Here is a 9229-nt window from a genome sequence, read left to right as displayed (position 1 = left end):
ATCTAGCCATATTTAATTGAATTGAATATATTGCCACCTTTGAAAATCATCATTCTTGATAGAGATGAATTGTCTTCATATGATCTTTGTTGGAATTCGTCAGTCTCAATATCTTCACATAGATGGTTGAAAACTCTTGCTATATATTATCTGCATATAGTTTATAACAAGATACATTTGTATGCACAAATTTGCATTGAGGATGTAGTTACTTCAGACCATGAATTCTATATGCTTTAAGTAATTTTAAGACTTCAGGGATTGTTAAGTATATAAAGCCATATAATAGCACTTAGATGCATATCAAGTTTTCATATCATGCTAGACATACAAGATATCAAAAAACTGATTGCATATACAATTGACTTTAACTTTCAAGTGTTTGAACTACATGTTCAAAAACTACATGGCTTTCATATGAAACATTCTATTGAATTGTTTATTCAGACTTAGATCCTCATATATATATTTAGCGCTATCATAATGTCGTCGACAAATTTTTATATCGGTTTCAATATTTTTTCTAAAGATATAACATAGAGATCTCTTCAGTTCATATTTTCAGGTACCTGAATCTCTCATGAGATTTTATGAAGTGTTATGTCATTGTGATCTTCTAGATCACTTGCCTCCTTTATTATGATTATTTTGATCATTTGCTCATCTTCTTTATCAAGAAGTTTATTTGAAACCGATTGTCTATACGCTTTAAGCGTACCATAGAGTTTGTCCTTCTAGGACTTAATGGAGTATTTGCAATGAGATATAGTTACTTTCTTTGGGCCAGCAAATGCGTCTGGCATGCTTTGCAATATATTGCAATGAATTTATCCTTTTATGAACTTCAAGTTCATATTATCTTATTCGAGGATCTAGATGTACAAATGATAATTCATTTCCACGTAACTTTTTACTCAACGGTTTATCATGTTTCCCCCTCATGTTAGAAAAACTAACTTGTTTTCTCAACTTTGAGAACTCATCTTTGTCCGTTATGGTGTTAATTAAAATATACATCGCACATCAATAATAATAATAATAAGATGAAATTATTTGGTTCCTGACCCTGAACCACTTGTGAGGGGAGAATGTTAATATACTTGGTATATAACATATATCAATTGATATAGATAACTTTTTGTTCTCATAAGCAATAGTTTAGCTATTAAGTGGAGGCACTTAATAAATTATTTTACTAAACCAACTAGGATGTAAACCAACTTATCAAGATGAACATCTTGAATAGAAAATATGGAAATTATGCTCGAAATCAAAATATTGAGCAAGTTACCTCGCAAACACCATGTTGCGGGTTAATAATAATTGCACATGTAACCATCTCATAGATGCATCTTATCTGGTATACATAGCAGGTGAATGGGCCCATATTCACCTTTGATATTTCCAGCATTCATGGGATTCAATCCCAATTTTAATTGGCATATTAATTAATGAGAACATGCAACATAAGAGAATTCGTAAAGAACTTTCTAGTTCTTTAATATTTACCATGTGAATTCTCTTTTATTTTTGCACATCATACTTAAATTATCATGGCTAAACCAATTATGCCAACTGAATAATTTATCAATATTGATAAACTTCAGGTTTACACCATGACGTGTGCAATTATCATTAAACTCCAAGTTTATTATGATATGGATTTTTATATCAATAAACATCCACTTTGGTGTGGTATTCTTTTATTTGTGTAGTACAAACTGGAGATTAAAGCGGGTAGCTTTTCACATACATATTATCCCGCTACAAGTTGTAGTAATAGAAGATATTAAATCTTTCCTTTATTTATAGTCTCAATATAATCAACCGTTTTTGCGTATACTTTGGAAACTGAATAAGTTTCTTTGAGACTTACTACAACACAATACCTTATTGGTAATCAATTGTGTTTCTCTAAAATAGTATAATTGGCTCTTGCAGAGTTCTCAATTAATTTTGTAGTACCACATATTTATCAACATCCATATGGTGAATATCTCTTTTAAAGAGAAAGTTATACCATTATGGTTATGGTCAAAATTATATGCAAGATCTGTTTCTTGCATTACCGTTGTCTTTTAACAATCACAATGCCAAAATATTTTGGCGTACAATAGGTACGTGACAAATGACCATTCATGCCATAATAATGACATTATTTTCTTATATCATCTCAAACCTCCTTTTAGAGGTGAGTGCGGTATATTCACTACCACTAGCACGTTCATATTCTTTGAAGAATGAATATGTATTCATAAATCAGATGTTGTCACATTTACATCATGAATGGACCATAATCATCTATATGTGCTTTACAAAATCTCATGTCAAATTGATGACAAATATTTTTCACAGAATGAAAGATTATTTTGAGAATCTTTATTGTTCTCATTACCACAAATGATGACGATTATAATTTCGTCTATTGCCACGTCCATATCCATTGATACATTCATAGTAATAATTTTGTCTTCTTTCAGACTTATCACATACTGCTATCACATTCTCTTAAGGGAATGAGAATGGAGCAAATTCAATGGGACGGGTTTTCAATTCTTTGCTCACAATCATACATGAATTTGATCATGGCGAGGCATAGTAATTTTACCACTTCAGGTGGTTATAATTTCTTACAAACTCCATTAGAGTTATAATCAAACTTTGTTTTTTTTGCTTGTATTTAAAATCAAAGTATATAATAAAAAAAATACGGTAATATACATACCTTAAATCCAGAATTTAATCATGAAGGAAGTTCATGGAACAATTGACAACCATTATGCTCAATCCCAAAGCTTCTACTCAATTGGTTACAGTCTCGTGCTGATAACGTGCTATAAAACAATAAATGAAGAACAAGAGTATTGCAGAGAAAAGTAGAGAGGGAGAATTCTTATTGATATTGAGATGAATTACAATGGAATAGAACCCTCTATTTATAGGGAGAGGGTGACTTAGCCACCAAGTAATAAACCCTAAAATCTCTCTAAATATAGACATTCACCATAAATAAAATTCTATTTATAACATAATCGGAATAACCCCAAAATTTTCTTCCCCCAAAGCCCACTCAATGCAGAAATAAACCAAGTCCAATGCAAAGAGAAAGGTGGGGCCCGGTCCAAACGAAGCAAGTACTACATTGGGAACATGCCCCATCATCCAAACTCACAACAAATGCCAAATCAAAATGCAGGCCCAGTTCTGAAGCCGCAGGACTGACAAGGGAGGTTGTATTGGCCCATGCAGGTTCCAACAAGTCCACCAACGAGACCCAACTGATACACCCTACAAAAATAGCTACCCTTACTCTGCTCACCCTCTAACTGAACCCTCTAGTGAAGCAATTCCACCACAATATATGGCTACTCAAGTGCATCATCTGTGTAATCATCATTCAAATTCAAGTGACATGATAATATCCGTCAATTCAAGCAGATTCACAATTAATTTAATATCCCGGGCATTATATGCAATTATCAAAGCTCCGCAGACTAAAAATAATTTTACCCCAATTTTTGAACATGTTACCATGTATTCCCTGGAAAATTCAATCACCACCAATAAACCTCTGTTCCCCTACCGCCGGACCATACACCGGCGCCATGGCTGGAACTAGCCTTACAGGGACATGGGCTAACCTACAATTTCTATTGGAAAATCAACCGGTAACACTCATCATCAGCTCACCTAGCAAAGGTCACCATGGAGGCTTGAACAGGGCCTTGGCCACCTTTGGCTCCCAACTATGGCAGTCCACGATACTCCAGAATAGCAATAGTGTCAGCCATCGCAACATCGATCCTTCAATGATCACAACCTCATGCAGCAAATATTCTTGTCGATCCCTTCCTTCGGATCCATTGATGGAGGACCAAGCAGTAATGCCTCACTTCACAGTGATTGACAAATTGATCCAACAAGAGGCTTCATCTTCAACTCCTATAGGGAGAGGACAGAACATACCACTGGGAAACATGACAGAGGAAATAACCAAGGCCATGGATCTACTTAAGGGCAAAGCAACCAGGAGGTGAACCTAGCGAGGAGCAGCTACGACCCACACAAACTCCCTACTACTAGACTCGGTGAGGGCGATCGAGTTCAGTATGGACTGCAGGGAGATCTTAGTTCTAATATGTCCTAGAGCACTAATAAAATTCGAAATGAGACTAGGATCTCATCAGAACCAGGGAGTGCTCAAACCATTAATAACACTTACCCCAGTTTTGCGCATGCGGATTCTAGGAAAGAAGAAGATGGTGGTGTCTCCTCAGGGGATAAAGAAGGCACAAATGACAGAAACCCCAACCAACCCTAACCTTCTAATGAATTATATCATAAGGAATGCTAGAGGTAGAAACAATGCGGAGTTTGCATTGCTCATTAACGATCCAACTCCACAAACCTATTATGCTAGTGCTCTGAAAACAAGAATGGTTGCATAAGAAGTTGACAGAGGAACTCCGATTTGACTTGCACATTCAGTTTCCAACGGTTGGACTATCTAAAGGTATTATCATAATGTGGAAGAGAACGTCATCCAGATAGATGAGATATCCACCATCCCCCAAGGTATCCTTGACATGGTCAAGGTATTACCATCTTATACCCCCTGAATTTTCTCTGCAATATATGCTAGTAATCACTTATCTGATAGAAAATGGCTTTCGTATAGTTTAGCTGGCGTTTCTAAGAATTATAGTAATAGTTGGTTAAGAGGGGACTTTAATGAAGTCCTGAAAGTTAGGGAGAAGTTTGGTGGCAATTACATAAACCCTAATGGAAGTAACCACTTCTAGAATCGCTAAACCGGTGCAAATTAGTAGAACTATGATAAGGGGAGTAAATATACCTGGAGCAATAGAAGTATGAAAATAGAAATAGCCTGATTCTAGAGAGAATTGATAGGTGTTTTGCTAATGACTCCTAGATCTCAGAGTACCTAGAGGCTACTATCACCCACCTTTCTAGGACCCACTCTGACTACTGCCCATTGCTCATTAGGCTAAAAACTGAATCCAACCCTAGAAGCAATAGACCATTCAGATTTAAAACTATGTGGTGCAGTCATCCATCCTTCCCCAGCCTTATCCAGGATTCCTTCATTCCCTAGTTCCATACTCATCCAATCAACCCAACAGTTTAAGGAAAGCGCTATCCAGTAAATTAGGAGTACCTTTGGTAATTTCTTTCACAAAAAGAATAGACTTATGGCCATACTAGATAGCATCTAGAAGTCCCCCCAATACCAATATAGTCATTTCCTCCTAAACTTGGAAAACAAATTGATGAGGAATTAGATTTCATTCTCAAAAACAGAAAGGACTACTGGAAATTGAAATTCAGAATCAATTGGCTCTCTGATGGGATGTCAACACCAGATTCTTCCACACCTTTATTCTCAGTAGGAGAAGGAGAAAAAGAATCCTCTCTCTTAAGGATGAAAATGGTAACTGGAAACATGACCAACAGGATATCAGGACTCTATCCTTAACTATTTCAACTTCCTCTATACCTCTTCACACACACAATTCCCCATCTTCACAACTAGCCCAATTGGCCAAAACCACACACTATCTAACCTTCAAAATGACATCCTGATCTTCCCTCATCCCCCCTAAGATATTGAGGTCAAGAAGGCCATCTTCTCCTCAAGCCCTTCAAAGATCCTGGTTTTGATGTGATGCATCATTTCTTCTATCAGAAACTAGAACATAGTAAGCAAGTTTGTGACTGAGTTTTGTAGAAGTAGCTTTGAATTACAAACCACGCACCCTACTATGAATGCATCACTAATGTGCCTTATTCCAAAATGCCCTCATGCCGCCATGCTTAAGAACATTAGATCTAGAGGGATATGCAATACAATCTACAAAATAGTAACAAAGATTGTTGCCAATAGGATCAAACCGTACCTCCCAAAAATCATAGGCCCTAGCCAAGCAAGATTCATGTCCAATATTAGAGCCTCTGATAATGCAATAATTGTCCAAGAATACATTAATCATATCAGAAAAATGGAAGGTAGAAATGCCAACATGATCCTAAAGACTGACTTGGAAAAGGCATTTGACATAATTGAATGGTCCTTCATTAGTGATACACTCCATTGTTTCAACTTTCCCACTGCTCTCATAAATATCATCATCTCTTGTGTTAGTTCCTCCTCCATCTCCATCCTGGTTAATGGGGGCCAAACTGAGTCATTCAAGCCTACTAAGAGCATTAGGCAAGGAGACCTCATTTCCCCTATCTCTTCATCATGTGTATGGAAGGACTCTCAAGACTCATTGAGAATGTTTTTGCTACCAGAGAGTGGTTCCCAATCAGTAGCAGCAGGTCTGGCCCCAAGATATTCCACATCTTCTTTGATGATGACCTAACTATCTTTACAAGAGCCAATACTAGAAATTGCAACAGCATCATCAACACCCAAAACTCTTTCAATGAAGACTCTGTTTAGAGAATCAACTTAACTAAATCTAGAGTGTTCTTCTCCTCTAACTACAAACTTGGCCAGACAGAGGCTTACTCTGCCAATCTTTTAATTGAAGCTACCACATCCTTTGGCAAATAGCTTCCCATTTTTTCATAAGAGACCATCCAACAGATTTTCAATTCATCGTTGATAACATACAATCTGAGTTGGATAGTTGGAAAATCACTTACCTCAACATGATAAGTAGAATTACCCTAGCAAAAAATTCATGAACAGTATCCCAAATCATGTCATGTAGCTCATTCAACTACCCTCCCACATCACTAAATTGATCAATATAAAATTAAAGGAACTTCATCTAGGACACCACCCTAAATAAAAAAAAATGAACCTTGTATAATGGGAGATCGTAGCCAAGCCTAAAAATTTGGGAGGTCTGGGCTCGCAAAAAGTTGAGTGCAAAAATAAAGCAATTCATGCAGGCCAATCAGCAAGCCCCTCCCCAGCCGGAGAGCCTCTAGGACAAGAAGGCGTTGATCAACCATTTTGAGGATATACCATAATCCATCTTTCATATGGGCCAGGATCCTAATTTCTAAACACTATAACTGGACTCACATACCCAAGAAAGCTAAATCTCCCATTTGGCAATGCATTCTCAAGGGTTGGGATACATGTGGGGAGGCTGCTAGATGGGTTGTCAACTAAGGGGATAGAGTCAGTTTCCTTAATGATGCTTAGATTTCAAATAATAAATCCATTAGGAGCATGATTGAGGGACCCCCTCACCACAAATGATCAAGCCATTAAGGTGGCCACTATCTACAACAATGGTGCTTAGAACACCTCTTCCCTCTCAATCATTGTCCCAGGCAGTATCATGAACCTAATAACCTCCACTTTCATCCCAAAAAATACAATCAAGGAAGATAAGATAATTTGGGGCCTAACAAGTAATGGCATTTTCAGCACTAAGCCTGCCTACCTGTACCTGAGCACACAAACAACCCCTTCCACATCTAGGCAAAACAAAAACTTCAAATGGGTTTGGAAATTCAAAGTGCTCAATAAGCTCAAGAATTTCCTGTGGCTCCTGCACCATGACAGACTCCCTACTGGAGCTTTCCTCCAAAAAATTCGTATCAATTGTAACCCTATATGTTGCTTCTATTTAACAATTTGTGAAACAACTGTCCACCTCTTCTTTGACTGCCCAAATGCAAAACTTTTCCGGCATAATCTTACCATTCAAATCCTATTTGTTTTTCCATAACAACGCCTCATCTTCACAAGTCAGTCATGGTCAAACACATGGACCAACCTTAGGAAAAAGCCTTTCAATAACAACCTGTCTTGGGAGGCTATTTTTCCTTTCTACTTCCGGCACATCTGGCTGACTAGAATTAATAATCTATTCAAGAAAAGGAAGGATCCTACATATGTCCCCAATACTATATCAAAAGCCACTGAATATCATATCCTAACAGATAAGGAATCAGTAGGAAAAGACACAACTATTTGGTTACGTGGGTCCTCCCCACTAGGGGGGACTATAAACTTAACATTGATAGGACAACACTAGGTACTCTAGGAATACAAGGAACTAGGGGTGTTTTCAAGAATTCTTGCAGTGACCGGGTCGTATGATACATAGGAAGCCTGCCACACACCACCAACACTCATGCTAAACTAACTGCTTTTTTACAGGGACTGCAAATTGCCGAACAAAGGGGCCTCACACCTCTGGAAATAACCACTAATTCTTCAGTGATTATAAGGATGCTTAAAATGGAAAATAATACTTATGATTCTATTATCTCGGAATGCAGGTTGCTGATTCAAAGAATGGGCGCACAGCTACAGGGAATAGAACATAGTTGTTGATCTGCTAGGTAAGGAAGGAGGCAGGAAAAAGTAATTTGGGAAGACGACTATGCTGGTAGACTTTTTGGGCAGACATCCTACGAACTACTTTTCCTAGAACCATTTTGAAATGTAATATTGATAGGCTGAATACAATGACACAATTTCCAGATTCTACATGGGATGCAAATTCCTCCTCTGATGTACCTATTTTATCCGTTTAGCTATTTAATATAATCAATTCCTTTAACAAACAAAAAAACAATTAGTACATAGTATTATAGGTTCGTTAATATAAGAAAAATCTACACGGTTAGAGGCTATTTGGTAGAGTGTATTAGAGAAAATAATGCATGCATTAGCTTTATGTGTAATACCTTGTTAGGCACACTTTCCCAACCTATGTATAACTAATACAAGCATTAGTTATACACCTTATATGGTATTATCCTATATATAGCTAACGCATAAAAAATCATGCCATTAGCGTATAAAGGCTATTACTGCATTCATTAGCATGGTTAAAGATAAAATTATCCTTAAAGTCCCTTAAAGTTAAAGAATGTGGGCATTTTTGTAATAATTAATTTTCTTAAAAATTATGCAATGCATTTTAATTGTTAATACACCACAACAAAGAATGGATAATAAATAATCGCTGTATAAACAATGCTTGCATTACTAACCTATGCATTACTAACCCCTGCATTACTACTATACCTTATTTAGGCCCCTTTTTGGCCATAGATTTTGCCAAAATATATTTAGAATTTTTTTGGCAAATACATGTTTGGCCATAGATTTTATCTACATTTTGGCAAATTCTCAAAACCCAAATCCCAAATTCCAGAGCTGGTTTTGGCCCAAAATATCACTATTACATTTTTTAAAAATTGCCCCATACTTTTGTATTTTATAAAAGAG

The sequence above is a fragment of the Nicotiana attenuata genome, unplaced genomic scaffold, assembly GCF_001879085.1.
Source record: "Nicotiana attenuata strain UT unplaced genomic scaffold, NIATTr2, whole genome shotgun sequence".
Taxonomy (NCBI): Eukaryota; Viridiplantae; Streptophyta; class Magnoliopsida; order Solanales; family Solanaceae; genus Nicotiana; species Nicotiana attenuata.
Note: the sequence above shows the minus strand (reverse complement) of the source record.